The sequence below is a fragment of the Saccostrea echinata genome, unplaced genomic scaffold (assembly GCF_033153115.1).
Source record: "Saccostrea echinata isolate AGI-Se365-2 ecotype Australia unplaced genomic scaffold, CSIRO_AGI_Sech_v1 ptg000051l, whole genome shotgun sequence".
NCBI lineage: Eukaryota > Metazoa > Mollusca > Bivalvia > Ostreida > Ostreidae > Saccostrea > Saccostrea echinata.
In genome coordinates, this window is record NW_026889800.1 from 2302775 (window position 1) to 2325607 (window position 22833).

Genomic DNA, 22833 nt, shown 5'->3' on the forward strand with positions numbered 1-22833 from the left:
AATGTTTTATAATCTTTATTAACAGTTCTTATACAATATATTTACACATTTTGGATCGAAGGTTGTGCTGTATATGAAATATTGAAAAATGGCATCATAATTTGGCTATTTTTGAAGAAATATTCAGGATATGTGCATAATGACGCAATTCATGACGTCATAATGCATTGACTAGAAAGAAAATTATGTCATTTTCAGTAGATATTCATTCACCAAGTGCTCAAGTATTATTTATTGCCTTGTAGACTAAAACTATACAGTTTTGAATTTTCAGAAATTTACAGGGCCAAAAAAGGCCCTAAGTGGTTCTTGCTCTTTATATTGTTTCATGTACAAAAAAGCTCACATTTACATAGACACCACATCTACACCAATGTAAAAAAGTAAATACTGCAATTTTTACGACGTAGAACATTTCATTACATCTAGAGGAAGCACATGGAACAAATAACATATACCGTAAAAATAAGAATCATTAAATTAAAAAGTTCACTATTTAGTAAATACAGATCCTACAGTAAAATTTCAAAAATCAGATGTTGAAGAGACTGATCATATAACAATTTTGATATTGGGCGGTGATATTACAAGTCCAAAAGGCCCACATACGTCACATTATTAATTAAAGTCTTTATTCTGGTGAATTTGGAAAAGAACTTGACGTTTTATCTTTTAACACGTTTGCATGTGCAAAAAATAGAAAAAGGTATGTTGATTTAGAATCGAGCAATATATAATTTGTTGGATCCTCAGACAAAAATGTTTTTCGCATCCTTCGGCTTTGGGCGAAATTTGTCGTCTTTATGTTTTGCCGTCATACTCAGATATATCAACTCTTTATTGTTGAGGCATGGCCACACAGCAAGGCTTTTATTCACCGAATGGCGTCGGTTCTGAAAGCTTATTGTCCATAAGCATTTAATATCTATTTTAATAAATATAATACTAGATATACCAATATATTTATCGATAAGAATCATCAAAGCAGGCCTTCAGAATGTGTTAATGGACATATAAAAGTAAACATAGTCTTACTTCAAGACAGATATCCGTCAGGATCACGCGGAACGTTCAGGTTAGTTCTCTGTTATATCTGCCGTTATGGAAATGCATAATTCAACTTTCGTGGAACCACTTGCAGAACATTTAACTCTTTTAACATGGATGCTGGTAATTATTATGACTGTGGCAATTATAATAAATTTGGTAAGTTGTGTCAGTCTGTTTAACGACAAAGAGCTGAGAAAACACAACCAGTCTCTGGTTTATATCATTATCTCTCTGACGGAAGTTTTTATTGATGCCTTGTACTTGGTTATGGTTCTTTGGAGAGGAGAGGCTGAGTATCTCTGCTTATTCTTCCTCATTCTTTTTGGAATTGGGCGGGAAACCATCCTACTGCATCTCCTGTATCTCTGTATTGAAAGATGTTTTGCCTTCAACATTTCAACAAATAAATATTTTCGGAAAATGATAACCGTTCAAAGTCGAATAATATTTCTAGTGATTTCTCTGTTTTTTTCCGCCCTGGTTTACATTCCATTAAGTTTTGAGCACACAGAAAAGAACGCATATACATGCAATCCAAGCAAAACGTTTGGGAAACATGAAAGATTTGTTGTTGGGTTGAGCAGGACTCTGTTTTCGTTGCAAATTATAGCCATGACCATGATATATGTTTATTTAACCAAAAAGATTCGTACTTTAATTTCACCAATCGCAAATACGACTTACTCTCAGAGAAACATTGGATCACATACGGACCCATATAAAAATAACGGAGCACAGAAGGACCCATTTAAAAATAACGGAGCAGAGACGGACCCATATAAAAATAACGGAGCAGAGACGGACCCATTTAAAAATAACGGAGCAGAGACGGACCCATATAAAAATAACGGAGCACAGACGGACCCATATAAAAATAACGGAGCACAGACGGACCCATATAAAAATAACGGAGCAGAGACGGACCCATATAAAAATAACGGAGCAGAGACGGAACCATATAAAAATAATGTGGAATTACAGACATTTTGTATTGATAGTACCGGACAATCAAAGCCTTTACAGACACATCCTAGGAATGATTGTGGAAATACAAGATCTACAACAGAGAACAAACAAGCTTTCCAAACACCGACAAACCCTGTGAATACCTCGACAGAAATCAAAGTCAAAGCAGGCAGAAAATGGAAACTGAGAACGTTTAAAATGTTGAAGTCAGCTATTTATTCAACTGTTATTCCAGCCATACCAATGATGGTGACACAAACAGTGAACTATGCAGTTCCCAGCACTTCAACTTACACAATTAACATCATTATCTCGCTGTGTAACGTTTGTCACGCCATACTTTATCCGCTACTTTTTATAACCTCCGTCAAACAAATAAAATTTTGTCAGCGTTGTAAAAAAAATTAATGTTCTAAAGTTAAGAAAACAATAATATGTTTTTGAAGCTGTCACGGTAAATTACCAACACTTGTGTATATTTATCACTCAAATAAATTTTTATAGATATTAGTCGCAAATGTTTTAAATGATTTCATAATGATTTCTTGCACAGTTTCTCCTTGATAAAATGGATTTTTTTAACGAAATGAACAACAACGTTTAAAAGTTCACTGGGAAATGAACTTGATTGGTCACGATGAATTGATTGGTCACGTGATCAAATCAGGGCTTCTCAGTTGATTTGATCACGCCGACCAACCAAGTTCATTTCCCAGAGAAATTTTTAACGTTGTTGTTTATTACTTATATTAACATTTGAGAAAAGTATTCGAATAGAAATATTACACAAACGAACTGCTGTATCACTATGTTGTGACACGCAGTGACCTAGAAGTGGAAGTTATTTGGTCATGAAAGTTCGCCTGGCTCCAACATTTGAATGTTTATATTGATGTTTGGCGATCAAGCTCAGGAAATCTCTGTCCAGAATGATAGGACAAAGATCGATATTGAAAACAGTCTAACCGTTTGGTGGGTTCTTTATATATGTTGAGTCAAAAGCGGTGGTATCGTCTAATTAAAGCAATATGAGCTGCATTTTGGGCATTTTATTTTGCTGTTAAAATGTGCTGCTATGATAAATCTCTATGTAATTTAAACATTTATGATCCATTAGGCTAAAATAAAGTATTAAATATTTTTCAGAAGAAAGATTTCTGTACAATGGAATGTGTAGTATTATATAAGAAATCTGTATTGTACAGGATGACAATAATGTGATTTTGCTTTAAACAAAGCTTATAAATAGTTCTATAAATATGAACAACAGGAGTTATAAAGTTAACGTTCTTTTTTTCTGTCATTGAAATAGTTAATTACAATATTGCAACAAAAATTTCCGATATCAAAGTTGCAGCTCATATTGCTTTAAGTTTACAAATCCTCAAAGGAATTTCCGATTTTCGGGTTAAAAAGGTAAGCGCGATTTTAATTAATATTCAAACCATTATTCACACCGAAGGAAGATCTAATGGACATCTTTTGAAAAAAAAAACATCTGATTGTAAAAAATATCCATATGTTTTCATTACTCTATCTTTGTCATCGCTGTTAAGCTGGAAGTTCCGAATCAAGTTTCAGTACTAGTGTGACAGAAATATGTAGGCAAGATATCATCTCGGCGTGTGATTCGGTCACGCTTTGACCTTTGATCCCCTAATAAGTTCATATATTCTCTTCAGAAAAATATTAGCAAATTTAAATATTCCAAAATGATTTGAAACCCATTTCAAACAAAGAATCTTACGAGTCCAAGATTCAAATTTGTCAACTTCGTAACATCTTTGTTTAATTAAGATTATTTTCCCTAAAAATCATTCTCAATATATTCTGATGTAATAGAAATATGACTTCTTCTTTTTTTTTTAAGAATTGGCATTTTTAGCAACTTACTTACTTTACTTATGTGCTTACTTCTTACTTATTTACTTCTTATTTACTTACTTACTTACTTATACGATGGAGCTTCGGAAATCTGGACGCCAATAATCCGGACGTTTCACATTCCGGACGAAAAGTGTGGATGACATAAGTATGACATAAGGATGACATAAGATTTCCTTGGGATCAAAAGCGTTTAGCTTACCCCGCTTGACTATATATCGTATGTGTATATAATTCCAACAACTGAGTAGGCAAATATGGCAGAAATGCAAGGTTTACATATTCTTAGTATATGTGTCAACGTTAAGAAAAGTATTGTGAAACAAATCCTCAAAATCTTTGGATTCAGTGATTTTTTTTAAACTTGGTACCATAGATTGATATATTAAAATTTATTCTCAACAGGTTCTTAACAGTCCAGGGTTAGGGATAGGGATGCTTACTCCTCCTAGGCACCTGATCCCACTTCTGGTTTCTCAAGGGGTCCTAGTTTTTGCCCTTTTCACGATTCCTTTTTTCCGGATTTATGAGATTGATCACTGTTCGCAATCCTCATTTTTTTTTAATCCAGATTTATTTACGTTGATTTTTTCGCTTTCCCCCCCCCCCCCGTTTGCCTTTTGCCGAGGCCTTACCGTCTGAAATTTTCTTGAGCTATTTGCAGACAGATGTCTGGCATATCTCTGAATTTCTTCATGTTCCATCAGGCATATTTTTGGGGACTCTACATGCATTTTGCCGAGTACTACACACACTTTGATAAAAGTGCACTGCTCCTTCAAATCACTATAAACGTTATTTATACAATTGCTTTCATAGGGAACACACCGGAGAACTAGACATCGATGAGATGGTAACTATCTCAAAGACCCCCGCTTTTTAGCAAAGGCATTTACTAGGGTGAAAGTCCCTTTTTTCCAAAGGCATTTTGGGATGAAGTTTGAGTCTGATATTGCCAATGGGAAAAATATCTAAGAAAAGAATTTGACAGAGAATTGCTATAACCTTGACCTCTAATCTAGAAACTGGCTCACGGACACTGCATACCCATGGACACTCTGAGGGTGAAGTCTAAGCCAGATAGGGCCAAGGGAAGAGAAAATAGGCTTCAGACTTCGCAATTAAGAGTTAACGTGTTAGATTCTCCTTCGCGTCAAACCTAAGATGTTAACATAAGTATTGACTTTTCCTTTTGAAGCTCCCAGCACTAGATATGACAGTTACGGGTCTTTCGGATGAAATCTTAAGAACTGAGGCCACGATAGGCGATGGCACAATAGTTAAAGAACATTCACTGTTAAATGGCTCTACGTGCCAAGTAAAAGTCTAGGCTTTTTATCAGTATATGGTGACGTCACATGTGCGTAAAAAAATTCGTTAGGGACGTAAAACAACAATCAATTTCAATCAATCAATCTTCTCCTGCTTAGTGGTTCTTAATAATTTTAAAAGATGCTATTTTCCCACAAATTAATAATATCTCCTTGAAAGAGGGCGTGATCTTTTGTTTGAACAAACTTGACTCCCCTTTATCAAAAATAATTTATGCCAAGTTTGGTTGAAATTGGCCCGGTGGTTCTGGAGAAGAAGATGAATTTGTATAAAGTTAACGACGCTTAAGATAACAACGACAGACAACGGACAAAGAATGGGGCGTACAAGTCGAGGACAATCCCCCACTTTGAGAGGAGATATTTCTCGATTTTCAGAGTTCAAGGAAAAGTTTTATTTTTCAAAAATTGTGTTGTTAATAATTTCATCTTTATCATATTTGATTTATTTATTTTATTGAATGACTTATTGATAATTTTTATAAGTTGACTCTTAAAGCACAGTTAGTGGAAAATGTGTCTATCAGAGCCATTTTAAATGATATTGGTCAAGTCTCCCTTCATAAACGTTTAAATGACGGAAAAATGAATGTAAAATCTATTTTATGTTTCAAAACGATGAAGTCATAACCAATTCTAGATGAAATTGAAGAATTATACTCTTCAACACATGCGTTTATTTCAATGAACACTGACAGACTCCAGTCACAAGAGGACTGCGTAAAGTAGTGGTTAAGGTGTTTAACATTACGAATCACGGCTAGCTTAAGAATGAGATCGAATCATGAATAACGATAAGAGATCCCACTCTGGAATTTCCAGAGATCCATGTTTTATGCCCTCTTCACATATTTATATTGTTTACGGATTTTTTGAGATCGATCACTGTTCGTTATCTTTACCTTTTACATTTGTTCTTTTCAAATACCTTAAAACATAACTGCAAAAATAAACTTTTTATCAATAAATTATTCACAAAAATATGGAATCAAATGTGTAAAAGATGAATCGATACTGACAACACAATTTCTGGAAAAATATTATTTTTCAATAGACTTTTAGAATTGAGAAATATCTTGTCTCAGAACAAGGGATTGCCCTTGCCTTGTACGCCTCCATTCTTTCGATTAAAAAAAAGCTCAGATGAGCCTTCGGCTCAGGTAAGCTAAAAAGCGCAAAAAAAAACCCTGATGGCGGTTTGCTGAGATGATGGTAGAAATGGAGATTACCCTGTAGGGTTGGCATCAGAGACGTCCTTGCACAGTCGGTGCGGAAGGTTCTTTCTCTGCATTAGGAATGACTGGCCGATTGCAGAAAGGCATCAATACAGAATACGGAATATGAGCAGAAGAGAAGCTAAATTGCTGGACATGGATGAAGAGAGACCACTTTTCAAACTCCGACCCTATCCACCCTGAACCAGGAGTCCTAAAAATGGTCTAGCTAGGCTGAGTACATTGATAACAGCATAATCATTTAGATTCCCGATCATGACAATGAGAAAACGGCGGGTGTGACCGGTCGGCACGCAATGCTCACTCCTCCATGACACCTAATCCCAGCTCTAAATTTTGAGGTCCGTGTTTGCTCTGCTCCAAATTTGTATCGTTTCATTGGACTTTCGAGATTGAATACTGTTCGTTATCTTCTTATTTCATTCCCATATTGTATGTACTATAGGTCGTAATTTGGTAAAAAAAAAAAAATCAACGACTTGAAAATTATCTATAATTCAAAAAGTAGACCGCGGTATACAAATTTAAGCAGGATGAATCTCTGCCATTCGGTCAACAGAGAGGTCACTGAAAGGTCACTGAATGACAGAGCTCTGCCATTCAGTCACCTTTCATAGACTCTCAGTCACCTTTCAGTTACCTGAATGACCCTGTGTCAGCTAAACATGTCTAGTCAAGTAAACAAAAGAGGTAACGTAAATTGTTCGGACTGACACACGGACGGGTAGATGCAAAAGTAAAGTTCCATTCCGACATGCGTCATTCAGGGATAAATAAGCATACAAATAATGATAGAAGCTCGTGTTTTTCAATTAACAATGTTTGTTTTCTCCTCTGAATAATTTCTACAAGCACTATGTTTCATATTTTCTTCATAGTGTGCGTCATTGTCATTAGACTCAGATGAATAATAATTTTAAGTGTTAATAGTCATTTGAAAAACAAAAACAATTCTTTCAGTAATATCCTGTTTTAATAATATCCTGTTTCAATAATATCCGGATTCGCAAACTCCTACATCTAAATCCGTTAATTGGCTGTAATAATTATAGCTGTGATATAATCTATTCTCTTATAGCGAACGTCAGTGATGTTTACTGATCGTACACTGACTTTATCTTCTACATAATGTACGTGAAAATATTTTAATAATAAAGTTTGGTCATAATCTATTACTCTCTCTCTCTCTCTCTCTCTAAAGTACTAAAAATGACCAACGCAAAAACAATAGAAGTTGTCAAATTTTCGGGACACCCTGTCCCTTCCTCAGGGAAAAGAAATAAGTTAAGAAGTCATAAAATCAAAGGAAACAGAAAAAAGAACACACACACACACACACACAAAAAAAAACTAGCACTTCTACTAAACCACCAAACACTATATGTATTTACAATGTTACGTGTTTAATTTGAAGTTTATAACGAGTTGTAAAGAAAGAAATCCGGACCGTTATGAAATACGTCCGGTCTCTCGGGTGTACTCTGTTGAAGTGCGATTTACATAATTGAACGAATTAATTATCGCTAATTAATTACGGCCAAGTAGTAAATCGTAAACTGTCTTATTCTCTCAAAAAAGCGTACCTATACATGATAAAAAGAAACCGAAGAAAGATAATATGGAAGGGAAATTTTACAATATGAATTTGAATGTATTATACATTAGGAAATGTTTTTAGGTGCCATGGAGGAGTGAGCATCCCCTGCCGACCGGTCACACCCGCCGTGTGCTCCTTGTCATGATCGGAAAATAACTGAAAGTCCGTCGACAAATCAGTGTATAAATAATGGCCTAACAATTAGTATGAAACATAGGTAATCAAAGATTACGAAGCTCTCCTCGACAAATGTTATCTTTAAGTAAGGCAAATTTCACATCATATTTTTTTTTATTTAGTGTATATCCCAAGATCAATGTCCATGCAAGTTTGGTTTAAGTACGACTTATAGTTACTTGGAAATAGACCTGTTCAAAAACGTTTATCCTGTTTACTAATCAAGAAAATTTTGGTCAGTTCCAACATCCAAAGTAAGTCTGGAAGTTTTCATCCTTAGATGCACCATCTATGCAAGTTTAATCATAACAGGCCATAATGTTATATAGCTACTCCAAAACAATTATCCTGGTCACTCATCTGGAAAATGTAGGTCAGATTCAGAATCCAAAGCAAGTCTGGAAGTGACCATCCCTAGCTACATCATCCATGCTAATTTGGTTAAAACATGGCTAAAATTCACTCATGTGGGAAATCTACGTCGAATCCAGCATCCGAAGCAATTGTGGTAGTGTCCATCCATAGATGCATCATCCATGCAAGTTTGTTCTAGGTAGAGCTTATAATTACTTGGGAATGAACCTGCTCCAAAAACTTTAACCTGGTCACTCATCTGGAAAATCTAGGTCAGATCCAGCATTCGAAACAAGTGTGGTAGTGTCCATCCCTAGATGCATCATCCATGCAAGTTTGGTCCAGGTAGGGTTTATAATTACTTGGGAATGGACCTGCTCCAAAACCTTTAACCTGGTCACTCATCTGGAAAATCTAGGTCAGATCCAGCATCCGAAGCAAGTGTGGTAGTGTCCATCCCTAGATGCATCATTCATGCAAGTTTGGTCGATTGAAAAGTTTAAGCCATCACGGTTATCATATTACCATTAACGTCTTTTTCTAATAAAATATCCAAACATGAAAGAGATGTGTCAGAATCTGTGGTATCTTTTATCTCAAGCTCAATAGGATATATAGTGACGACATATGAATGGAAATGACCATTGTTAATTGACAATACGTCGTCTATATATCTAAATGTCGAGTTGAAGGCCACAGCAAGTGTTTTTTTCTTTTCACGTAAAAGATTTTGAACAAATTCTGCTTCATATGAATACAAAAATTGGTCTGCTAATAAGGGGGCGCAATTAGTACCTATTGGAATGTTGGAAGACCTGGTCTCCACATAGATATTGTCAATCAGAAACTCTTTTTAATGTCAACTTCAGAGTACTTGCGTGTGCAATCAGATTTTTTTAAACAAAGTAATTTTGCTAATGACCAATGACAAGGTAAGTAAATTTACGAGTTCCATTTTTATTGAAAAAACAGCTGTCAACGATGTCAGAAAGTCTGGACTTTAATTTATCGTGGAGAATAGTTATATATAAAGTTGAAAAGTCGTAAGTTTTATGTTATTGATTTTGGTAAAATTTTGTGATTTCAAATGTTCCAAAAGTTCCTTGGAATTTTTAGTATCCACATCTGATTTACACCACTTCTCGAATACATTGTTGCACAGTACTCTTGAAGTTTCTCCTTCACTAATGTTAATATCTTAGTGAGGAGTAAAGAAAGAGGTTTGGTAGAATATTTACTGGAACCCGCTATGTATCTTTATTTGTAAGGAATTTTATGAAGTTTCGGGATCCAATATAGATATATACGGTAATTCAAATTCATTTTGGTTGTTGGGAATATTAAAAATATTCAAAACTGACATATGATTTTGAAGAATGTCCTCCTTAGAAAGGGAGCTATGGGTATAAGTTGGATTACTACTTGTAGAATTAAATCCCTAGCCTGTTCCGCTAAAATATAATTTATATAATGAGCCTTAAAAACAAAGACAATGTTGTTACCTGTTGTCAGCAGGGACCAGTACGTACTGATCATGTGATCTATCTAATTTTTTTTTTCACTTCTGAATTATTGAATACAGAAGGATAGATGGTTTTCATACTGCCCCTCAATCGTTTAATGCGAGATTTTAACATATATCTAATACATTTAATCCATTCTGACAAAGTGTCAAGTTCTTCTTTTTCATGCCTGACCCAACGCCTGGCGTAATCCTAAATCATACCAAAACTGTAGGTGGAGAAGTGTTAAAAAATTGTTTACAGACGGGCGGACGGACGACGGACACCTTACTATTGCATAAGCTCTTCTGATCTCTTATCAGTAGAGCTAAAGGATTACAAATAATGTTTGTTATTTTCATTGATATTTTTTTTAATTAAATACATTCAATATCTATCTGACTTTTCTTGACATGTTTTATGATATATGCATTTTTATCCCATGTTTACCCCTTTATCCCGTGGATATGACTCATTGGATAATTTTTTCATATTCCACACTTAAGTGCAGTTGTGACGTCACAATGGTTTTTGCGTTAGAGTGATGAAGTAAAATAAAGTGGAGTCCTGTATAAAACAGTGTAAAACATTGGTTGTGAAGTATTAAACATGGGATAAAAAGAATCTCCCATGATTTGTAGTTGGATATGACTTTTATCCAACTCGTTGTGTTTTTTATCCCCTCGCCAAGGCTCGGGGATAAAAAACACACAACTCGTTGGATAAAAATCATTTCTTTGGTCGATACAATGACCTTGTCAGCAAATTTATCATTGAGTCAAATGCTGACTGACGTTTTTCATACTAATTGTTAGGCCATTATTTACACACTGAATTGTCGACGGATTTTTCCGTTATTTCCCGATCATGACAAGGAGCACAAGGCGGGTGTGACCGGTCGGCAGGGGATGCTCACTCCTCCATGGCACCTGATCCCACCTCTGATGTTTGGAGGTCCGTGTTTGCTCTGCTCCTATTTTGTATTGTATAATGGACTTTTGAGCTTGAATACTTTCGTTATCGCCATATATTCCATCCAACTACAAATCATGGGAGATCCTATATATTTACATTTACGAATATTTTCCCTTAAGATTCTTTGCAAATTTGAAAAAGTTGACTTTCTAATGAACTACAGTGGGATGAGTAAGAATATTTCCATTGTAACGTAAGTGAAGATAGAAAATAGTGCAAACATTTTTTTCAAAAATGATTGTTGAATGATAAAAATATGTGGCAAATCATCAGAAAACGCCTGAAGAATCAGCATGCTTATCATGAAGCGCTAACACGCTTCCTGAAATATGCCGGCATGAAGCGTCGTAGTTCATGTCCTCATGAATTCTCAGAAATGAAAATGAAATTCATTTCTTAAATTAATGTCAAATTTTATACGTTAAAATATCTCATTTGCAAACACACGTATTACAATTTTTACATTTTCTCTGAAAAAAAAAAACAGAAAAAATATCATATAAAATAGTAAAAGCTTATATCAACCTTTCTTTGCTGAAACCAGGTTTCAAAAGAGATATTAAATAAAATTTTGGTGTAGTTTTCCTCCCTAAAAATGTGGTATTTATACTTTTCTCGACTAAAATATGAACAAAAATGTTGTAAGATTGGAATCCATGGAATTATTAATACAATGTATATACAAAAATTATTATAAATGAGTTATAAATCAGGAATCAAAGTATCGCAATACATCATGTATTGCAATACATATACAAAAGAACGACTACAAACCGACTACTCTAGCTGTAAAATGTTTTCATATACTTGGTGTAAGGTTTTCAGATATTTAAAGTGAGTTACCCCTCTTTCTTTATAAATCAATTTAGTGAGAAATCTAATCATTGAATAGAATATTAACGTTTTCAGATACTACGTTTCTTATACGTGTGACATGTACACGCCAGCCTTCCCTAAAATAGCCCTATTATAAAACTATAACCCTTTCTTTTATTCTATCATAAACCAACTCTCAAATGTCACCCTTACATTATCTGTCCCTCTACATTTCTTATAAAACCGATACTGAAATATCCCTGACCCTATCTGCAATAGGATCTGATACTATCCATCATTCTTAACTGCACCTATATTCTCCTAAAAAAAAAAAACACCAATCCATCGTTCTATAAGGGTACCCACAGCCGCTTCCTCAATTATTTAATGGAAATCCTCTTTTAAGAAATAAAAAAAAAAGCTACAGGTTTTTAAATGAATATTGTTGCATATATTTTACAAAGATAGAGTAAATCTCAATTTAGTTTCCATAGACTTTGTAGCTGTGAGTCATTAAACAGACACGTATAATTAAATACCCAGTAATCAACAGCTCAATTAATAATGAAATGAATATCTGAGTCAACAATTTCCTTTTTCTTTCGACAAATTTCTGTTCATTTAAAATCGAAATGAAGAGTTAATATGATAAAATGGCTAGGCAGCGTTGTGACTTCGTTGATAAACATGAATCATTGCACTTAACATGCAATTTTCCATCCTTCTGTGTAAATAGTATGAAAAATTAAAATGCATTCATACAAAAACTACATGAATTAGCTGAAAGTCATTAAAGGTAACTTTTTTTTTTATTCATAGATACTGTAACCTGATTTGTTTATGCATTTGAAGAAATCAAAACCAGCCTTGATTAGATCCCTTAGATCCCGACAACATCATGGTTTGTATTAACATGAAGATAACAAACAGAAATCAAGGTCTAAAGCCCATTGGAACAATACAAATTGGAAGCAGAGCAAATAAGTACCTCTAAAAAATCAGAGGTGGAATCAGATACCATGGAGGAGTAAGCATCCCCTGCCGCGCTGTGCTCCTTGTCATGATAGGGCAAACATAAAAACCCGTACACAATTCAGTGTGAAAATAATGCCCTAACAATTTGTATTGAAAACGTCAGTCAACATTCGACTTAACGATAGCATTTGCTAACAAAGTCATCGTTGACCATAGAGTTTGCGAAATGTTGACTTTAAACGACACTGTTGATATGCTTGTAGCATCAGTTATTTGTAAATAGCTTTTCTCGTTTTAGAAATTGTTCGTACGTAGATTTTGGTCCTGCGTATCTAATCAACTTAATGGTGATTAAGACTGAAGATCTTAATCTTCAATTAAGATTATTTTTTAAAAATATATATATTTTATAAATATATATATATTTTATAAAAATATATATATTTTATAAAAATATATATATTTTATAAAAATATTTATATTTTTATAAAATATATACCATATGCAGGTTATAATAGTATATTGCTACGTAAATAAGTGTAACGTTTACACCTGTTCCAGGGTTTGTTACAATGAAAATAAATTATTGTGGGTCTCCTGTTTCTGAATTTTACCCTTTAACTCTAAATAAAAAGTCAGGTTGTAAATTTATAAAATTTATTATGATGAAAACAATGAATAACAATGAACAATAAGACAATTATCAATTAAGCAATGATAAATTATGGGTCACCCGAAAATAAAAAGGGTATCCGGGTCTAACGGGTCACCCGTATGAATTTGTAACAATAATCAAATGGGTATGGGTCTGCCGGGGATTGGCATCAAATTCAAGCTTTTTAAATAAAATGGGTCTGAAAGTCTTAAATAATATTTACCATTCTCTCTGGATCCGGGTTATCCATAGTTGGTAACTGCCAGTAAATCCAGTAATAAATAATAGAGATTAGGTAATGAGGCCAAGTGACTTTCCGTTATGGGCTGGGGGTGAAAAGTGACAGTTGGGTCCAAAACCGCTGTTTATATACCTTTTGATCACTAGGGCCGAATGTATCCTCGCGCGAATTGAGCAGTACCGCTCTGTTTAGCGCCATATTTGGAGGAGATGAACGTTCGGCCTAGCTTTGTAATTAAACGTAATTGGGTGTGTTATGAGGGGATTATGGTAGGAAACTGTAAGGAAAAGACTTAGGACATGATGCCATAGATAATAAAGGTAAGGATTGGGGTTTATGGGTCTCGCACATATATTTATGTGCATGATTCAAATGTTGTTATAGAGGAAATTCGGGTAACCCTACGATTATACATACAAACATGTTTACACAATAGTATTAACGATGGTATAGTGATATTTCCACATCGGACATACAAAGAAATAAGATAATACAATATTAATTGCATAATATATAATTATAAGGACGAATATAACATGACTGGGGTGGTATAAACGTAACAGAGCCCCCCTCCTAAACACATTCGTCCCGAATGTTATACATTAGTTGTGGGAATATCAATAATTTCATTACATAAGAATAATTCATATACATGTGAATACATTATGCAATTATAATAAGTAACATCATAACACATTACTTTAAGAAAATTTTCAAGAATATGATCATGACAGTATTTACAAATGAACATGAACAAAATATATCATCAATAATTCAATTATAAACACACATATACCTTAAGCAATATATAAATGTCCAATAAACAAATGTCCATTCAATGTCCATAGGCACTTCATCACATGGTTAGTCCATAGAAATTCTTTGAACGCTAAATATCGCATCTTAAGCACAGTTTTCACAATCGAAATAAATGGGTCCACATTATGCGCAGAGTTAATCAAAGAATCCGCGATCACCACATTAAGTCCATACAGTTCACTTACTGAAAAGAATCCTTCAATATGTTTTCCACCATTTTGCTGAGGTCATCCAGTTCCAAAAATTTAGCTTCATTTAGTATCTCTTGGAGAGTTGGAAGGTTGGCAGGGTTGAGGTATGTAATTTACAGTCGTTCCTTAAATAATCAAGCAGAAGGTCGTAGTGTTTTGGGTTTCGGTCCAGGAAGAGGCGGTCATCAGAAGATTTGAAGTTTTCGGAAGAGATAATAAGTGCAAAAATAGAAGATGGATCAGCCTGTAATGTTGTTCTAGATGTGTTGAAAGTTCTTCCTCCAACGTTTAGGACTACTATTTCCTTTTGTTGTGCCTCCAAGGTGAGTAATTTTATTGATTTTCTGTTCATTAATGGAATGTTGGGTCTTGAATCCTCAGGTGTCACAATTTCGGAGGCAGAGTTAGTTTGTTCATTATTCTGTTCTACAGGGTCGATTACGCCATCAGTAAATAAGGACAGTTCATCTTCTTGTCTTTCAGATTGTGTTGACTCACTTAGATGGAGGTCTCCTTCTAGAGTTTCCCTATTGTTAGTCTCAGCCTGAGGGGTTGCAGAGGGCTCTGGAAGAAGATCCACAGGAGGTGCTGGTTTAGGCGATTTTGGAGTATTATCGACAGCCTTCATCTGATTTAAAGTGGCTGTTGAGGTTACAGGGGATGACACATGCACTGGTCCTCTCTTCTCTTCATTGAATGAGGCTGGGGGATTTGGCAGCTCCAACTCCATGAGGGCTGGTATTTTTTTCATTTCTTTGTTGTTTCTCTTTGTGTACCTTTTCCTTTTTCTTGGGATTTGAGGTTCTGTAAGCATTGCTCTTTTAGCCGTCTTGTTAAATAAGTGTCGGTGGTTGGGTGGCATGCTTTTCATGAAAGGAATACAAAACTTTGATCTTGATTTCTGAAAGTTTTCAAATTCAATGGCTTCCTCGCCGGTGAATGTACATGTAGATCTCTTAACAATTTGGAGAGAATAGCTCTGACATCCGTGTTTGGCATCTCTTCGTGCAAAAACAATGCCACATTTCGAGCACATATGGCCAAATCCAGAGTGTGCTGCCGTCATGTGTCGCTCACAATGGCTGGGGAGGGCAAATTCAGCATCACTTATACCGCATTTATATTTCTGAATCTGTAAAAAAAAATATTGGGATATTTGGTATTGGGAAATGGATGATTGGAAGTAAATAATAAAAAGATAATGTGGTATAAGGGGTGAGCACAATCATCACTGAGTAGTATGAAGACTTTGGGTACCACGGTAAGGTTTCAATAGATTATGATGCACTGTTTTAGGTTTCTGTTTAGGGGCTTTCTTAATTTGGTATATGACATCATTAACCTTTTTAATGACAGTGTATGGACCAGTCCAAGGTCTACATAATTTTCTGCCATGTAAGGGGTATTTGGGTGAATAAAACCAAACAAGATCACCAACATTGTATTTGTTGTGGTTTATTTTTCTGCTATATTCTTTAATCATATTCTTGGAAGATAATTGTAATTTGTTTCGGGCAAAATTGTGAATAGCTTCTATTTTCTTACTTAGTTGGTTTGAGTATTCTGACGCATACATTTTCTTTGTTTCAGGGTTTGGGGTACCAAGGACAAGGTCAATGGGAAGATTGATGGGACGTCCAAAGACCATTTCACCAGGACTAATGCCTGTAGATTCATGTACAGAAGAACGATAGGCCATCATTAAGTAGGGTATGAGTTCATCCCAATTTTGTTGATTTACATCAACGAAAGTGGAAAGCATGTTCTCAATAGTTCTGTTGGCCCTTTCGATCATGCCATCAGATTGTGGCCTATATGGGGTTGTTCGGGTTTTTTCAATTCCCAGGATTTGACACATTTCTTTAAATATTTTAGATTCAAAGGATCTACCCTGGTCTGAATGTATTTCCATGGGGACTCCAAATACAGTAATGACTCTTTCTAAAAGTTTTTGGACAATGGTGTGGGACTTTTGATTCTTTAAGGGAATGGCGTCAATCCATTTTGTGAAATAATCACCCACCATCATGAGATAGCTATTCTTTTTCTTTGTAAGGGGAAGGGGTCCCATGATGTCAATAGCTAACCTTTCTAATGGGGCTCCTACTACATATTTTTGCAATGGTGCTCTAGGTAGCTTGTTAGGGGATTTTTTGGACTCACATATGTCACATTGTTTACAGAAATCTTGAACATCATTTGACATGTGATGCCAGAAATATCTGTCTCTTATTTTAGACAAAGTCTTTTTGTTACCTAAGTGACCACCAGTTATACTAGAATGTAGTTGTTGAAGGACTAGTGTTTTAAGGGACTGGGGTAGGACTATTTGGTACTTTATTTGAGCATCTTCCCATTTATGGTACAGGATGTCTTGCATTATATGGAAAGATTCATATCGCACCCAGTAATATTTATGAGTTTCACTGAGGTGGGGTATTTGTTCCCATTTGGGTCTTTCTTTAGACTTTACCCAATCTTTGACTGTACTTAAGATAGGATCTTTATCTTGGGCTAGTTTGACATCTATGGAGTCAGACAACTGGGTCGGAAGGGTACTATCATCATCATTGCTGGGCTTAGGGTCTTTAGATGATCTTGTTACAACAGATAAGGGTAGTGATTTCAGAAGATTGAATTTATCTTCTGCTCTATTGCAATGACCACAATTTTCAGGGCAGGGTCTTCTGGAAAGAGCATCGGCATTGTTATGGATTCTGCCGGCTCTGTGTTCGATTTGAAATACATATTGTGAAAGGAACTCGAACCATCGAGCAATTTGGCCTTCTGGGTTCTTAAAATTTAAAAGCCAAGGCAGGGAACCATGATCAGTCCTAACCTTAAATTTTCGGCCATAAAGATAATGATGGAAATTCTTGATGGACTTAACAATTGCCAATAGTTCTCGGCGTGTTACACAATACCGTCTTTCAGATGCACTGAACGTTTTGCTAAAGTAGCTAATAACTTTTTCAGTACCATTTTGAACTTGTGATAACACTGCTCCTAAACCATCGTTAGAGGCATCTGTATCAAGAATGAATAGTCCCTCATTATTTGGGTATGATAAAATTGGGGAGCTAGTAAGGGCGCGTTTCAGTTTATCAAAGGCTTCTTGACAATTAGTATCCCACAAAAATTCTTGTCTTGACTCCGTAAGCTTGTGGAGGGGTTTGGCAATGTCTGCAAATTTATGGACAAATTTTCGGTAATAGGAACATAAGCCTAAGAAACTCCTTATGTCTTTAACTGATTTTGGGACTGGCCAATTTTGAACAGCTATAATTTTGTCTGGGTCAGTAGAAATTCCATTCTCATTTACAACATGGCCTAAAAATGAAACTTGTTTTTGTAAAAGATTACATTTCTTGGGATTCATCTTAAGATTTGCAGATTTTAATCTTTCAAAAACTTGCTTAAGATTTTGAAGGTGTTCATCAAATGTTTTGGACAAGATAATAATGTCGTCTAAATAGACCATGCATATTTTCCAGGAAAGATTAGAGAGCACCTTTTCCATTAACCTTTCAAAGGTTGCACCTGCATTGCACAGGCCAAAGGGCATGTTCAAGAATTGCCAATGTCCACCTCCAGGTATGGAGAAAGCAGTTTTGGGTTTGTCATTGGGGTCCATTTTGACTTGCCAGTACCCGCTCTTTAGGTCTATGGTAGAGAACCATTTCGAGCCTGACAGAGCATCGAGGGTAGTATCAATACGTGGGATGGGGTAGCTATCTTTGATTGTTACATCGTTAAGTTTCCTATAGTCAATGCAAAAACGAATAGACCCATCTTTCTTTCTAACTAACACAATTGGAGAACTCCAGGGACTATTTGAAGTTTCTATAACACCCTTTTCTAACATGTCATTTATCTCTTTTTCAACCTCTTGCATTTTTGCTAAGGGTATTCTTCTTGGTGGTTGTTTTATTGGAGGAGCATTACCAGTGTTGATTTTATGTTCAACTAAATTTGTCAGGCCTTTGTCAGTAGAAGATGCAGAGAAGCTACTTTGATACTCTAACAATAAAGATTCTAGTTTTTGTTTTTGCTCTGGAGTAAGTTCTTTAGGAGCATTTTCTAAAATACACTGCAAGTGGGTAGGTAATATGGGTAAACCATTTGATTTTATGGAATTGAGGGCAAAAGTTTGATTGGGGTCTTTTGGGTTTTCAACTACTTCAACACTTTCAATAGTGGCAATATGGGTGTTCTTATAAAGTTTCACGCTCTCATCTTTCAAATTTAAGTATCTTACAGGAATCTCTGTTCCCTGTACTTGTGTAATGATTTTGGGTATCAATACTTCATGTTTTTGAACAAATTGTTCTAAGGGTTCAATTAAACCAATTTTTGAATCAAATAAAGGATCTGTAATCCTAGCCGGGGCTACATACTCAGAATGGGGAGGAATGATTATATCCTCTGCAAGACTTATCTTGCAATAAGACACTTCCTTATAAGATTTGTTAAAGCAAGGTATTTCTAAGCCCTGAATCTTTAACATCATCTTTTTCAAAGAAAGGTCACATGAGTTTTTACTCAGAAAATCTAACCCTAAAATATATGGGGTTTTAATATCTGCCACTAACACTGTCTGAGAGATTCTCAAATTTTCAAATAATAATTCGATGGAACATTTACCCTGTACAGAAATATAGTCTCCACTTGCAGATACAAGTTTAATAGAAACTGGGGTAATTTGGGGCTTTTCCTCAGCTTCTAGATTTTCAAAGAATTTTGTACTTAAGATTGTGACACAAGCACCTGTATCTACTAACATTTTTGTTTTCTTATTTAAAATTTTACCCTTGACATAAATGCCATCATTTTCCCCCTTAATGTCTCCCACTAATATTTCTTGCATATTTTCAATGTTAGGCTGGGGGCTAAGTTTTACTTTTTCTTGAACTTGGTTATTCTTAAATTCATCAGTAAAACAATTAGAATTTTGCCTAACATCTTGTGGGAGGGTTTGAGGAGTTACTGAGAGTGGTTGGGGCCTGCCCCATGGAATTGCCGATTTCCGACCCCTGAATTCGACAAAGGCAGGTTTCCCTGTCCATTGGGTCTGAATCGGTTAGTTTCAGGGCTTCTGTAATTATCTTTCCAATTTTTGTTTTTATCAAATTGTCTGGGGGATGGATTTGATCTTGGCCCAAAATTTTGTTTAGGGGACATAACTCTGTTGGGTGGTGGTCTGGAGTTATTGAAGTTTTTAGTTGGGCCTTGATTTTGGTAGTGTGATTGAACTCTGGGTGGATAATAGGGTTTTGGGTTTTGATTGTTTGTCACTATGTTTTTTATGGTGATTAACTCCTCCCTAAGGCTTTGGAACTCATTACTGTGAATGGGATTTATGGTCAGGGTAGAAGCAGATCTCTGAGCATCAGCTATTCTGTGGGTTTCAAGGCGAATAGCTAGAATTTCTGCCTCATTGATATCTTTGGGCCTTGCCTCTCTTAAGCGGAGACGTATGTCAGGGTCAGGTAGGGCATCTATGAATTGTTCTAGGGCTAAGATACTTAGCACACTTTGATCAGTGGTTGGGTAGGCCTGGCGGGTTAATTTCTTAATGGATTGGGCCAGTTCAGATATTGTTTCATTGTTTCCCTTAACCCTAGTTTTAAGTTGGGCTCTAAAAAGTTCTGCTCTTTCTACAGACCCGAACCGTCTGTTTAAAATATCTACTAAACACTTGTAATCTGTTCTCTGGGTTTCATTTAACTCAGTGAGCAAAGCTCTGGCACTACCTGCAAGGCTGCTGGCTAAGTAAAGGGATTTTGTTCTATAGTCCCAGCCATGCAAGGTTACCAGGATTTCAAAATGGGCTAGGAAATCGTTGAAATCCTCCGACCCGTCAAAATCTTTCAATTTTACAGGTATGTTGGATTTAACAGACACTGGGTAAGGGGCCCTGTTTTCTTGATGAGTTAAACATTCATTTATTGGATGGTCATTCATGGAAATGGTTTGTGGGCATTCTTTAGACCCGAATGAGAAACTGAAGGGACAGTTAGATTCATTTACATTGTTGGCTTGGGATCGGGTTCTAGGTAAAGGAGCACTGGGACTGTGATGATTGTCTCCCCTGTCATAATACAACTTTCTGAGTTCAGCATTATCCCTTTGCAAGATTTCATTTTGTTTCTCAACATTTTGAAATTTTACTCTCATTTCATGACTGTCTTGTTCAAATTTCATTTTCATATCATGCAACATTGAGAGAATAACATCAAGTTGATTATCTCTTGCAGGTACATGCAGCATTGAATTTGATGCCGGCAAGGAATGGTGACTTGGGACATCTTGACTGTCATGCGAGTCAACATGAACTTCGGGTGAAGTTGGGTGTGGTTTAAAAGTAATTTCAAAACTTTCATCAGTCTCCATGATACAAAACTTGTATTCAAAAGAAAAATTTTGGAGAAATAAAATTTTTTTACAAAATATTAAGAATTGGGTTTGTTTTTTTCTTCGGGTAAACAAAAACAAGATAAAATATCCCACTTCTGACACCAAATTGTAACGTTTACACCTGTTCCAGGGTTTGTTACAATGAAAATAAATTATTGTGGGTCTCCTGTTTCTGAATTTTACCCTTTAACTCTAAATAAAAAGTCAGGTTGTAAATTTATAAAATTTATTATGATGAAAACAATGAATAACAATGAACAATAAGACAATTATCAATTAAGCAATGATAAATTATGGGTCACCCGAAAATAAAAAGGGTATCCGGGTCTAACGGGTCACCCGTATGAATTTGTAACAATAATCAAATGGGTATGGGTCTGCCGGGGATTGGCATCAAATTCAAGCTTTTTAAATAAAATGGGTCTGAAAGTCTTAAATAATATTTACCATTCTCTCTGGATCCGGGTTATCCATAGTTGGTAACTGCCAGTAAATCCAGTAATAAATAATAGAGATTAGGTAATGAGGCCAAGTGACTTTCCGTTATGGGCTGGGGGTGAAAAGTGACAGTTGGGTCCAAAACCGCTGTTTATATACCTTTTGATCACTAGGGCCGAATGTATCCTCGCGCGAATTGAGCAGTACCGCTCTGTTTAGCGCCATATTTGGAGGAGATGAACGTTCGGCCTAGCTTTGTAATTAAACGTAATTGGGTGTGTTATGAGGGGATTATGGTAGGAAACTGTAAGGAAAAGACTTAGGACATGATGCCATAGATAATAAAGGTAAGGATTGGGGTTTATGGGTCTCGCACATATATTTATGTGCATGATTCAAATGTTGTTATAGAGGAAATTCGGGTAACCCTACGATTATACATACAAACATGTTTACACAATAGTATTAACGATGGTATAGTGATATTTCCACATCGGACATACAAAGAAATAAGATAATACAATATTAATTGCATAATATATAATTATAAGGACGAATATAACATGACTGGGGTGGTATAAACGTAACATAAGGGAAGCTGAAGATAGATAACTCAAAGTCATTACGATTATCATAAAGTTTTGTTGTAATTTTGTTATTAATGTTTTTGTTTCAGACTCTGTAGTGTGTTTTATTTCCAGTTCAAATGAAAATATCGAATCAACGTAGGAATGAAAATGAATTTTGTTAATTGATAAAATGTCGTTGATATATCTAAAATGTCGAATTGAAGGCCACAGCAAGAGACTTCTTCTTCAATACCATGGGAATTCCAACAGAATGTTGGCGGACATGATCTCCAAAAACTACATAGATATTGCCAATCAGAATCTCAAGCATCTTTTAAAGATCAACGAAGTACTTGTGTGTACATATAGAATCAGAATGATTTTTAATAAAATAATTTTGCAGATTACCAATGACAAAGTGACCATTGAAAAGGTGACCAATGACAAGGTGACCAGTGACAAGGTGACCAATGACAAGGTGACCTATGACAAGGTGACCAGTGACAAGGTGACCAATGACAAGGTGACCAATGACAAGGTGACCAGTGACAAGGTGACCAATGACAAGGTGACCATTGACAAGGTGACCAGTGACAAGGTGACCATTGACAAGGTGACCAATGACAAGGTGACCAATGACA

The 22833-nt window shown here is 35.5% G+C and overlaps 1 long non-coding RNA gene across 2 annotated transcripts; it reads left to right on the plus strand.

The window, feature by feature from the left end:
• The first annotated feature begins 15269 nt into the window (after positions 1-15269).
• LOC133203724 (uncharacterized) lies at positions 15270-21155 on the plus strand. 2 transcript variants are annotated; one of them, XR_009723456.1, is made up of 3 exons: positions 15270-15506; positions 16359-16478; positions 21026-21155. It is a non-coding gene; the product is annotated as an uncharacterized LOC133203724 (long non-coding RNA). The 2 variants fall into 2 exon arrangements; XR_009723457.1 differs by lacking the exon at positions 21026-21155 and adding an exon at positions 18263-18348.
• Positions 21156-22833: the final 1678 nt, after the last annotated feature.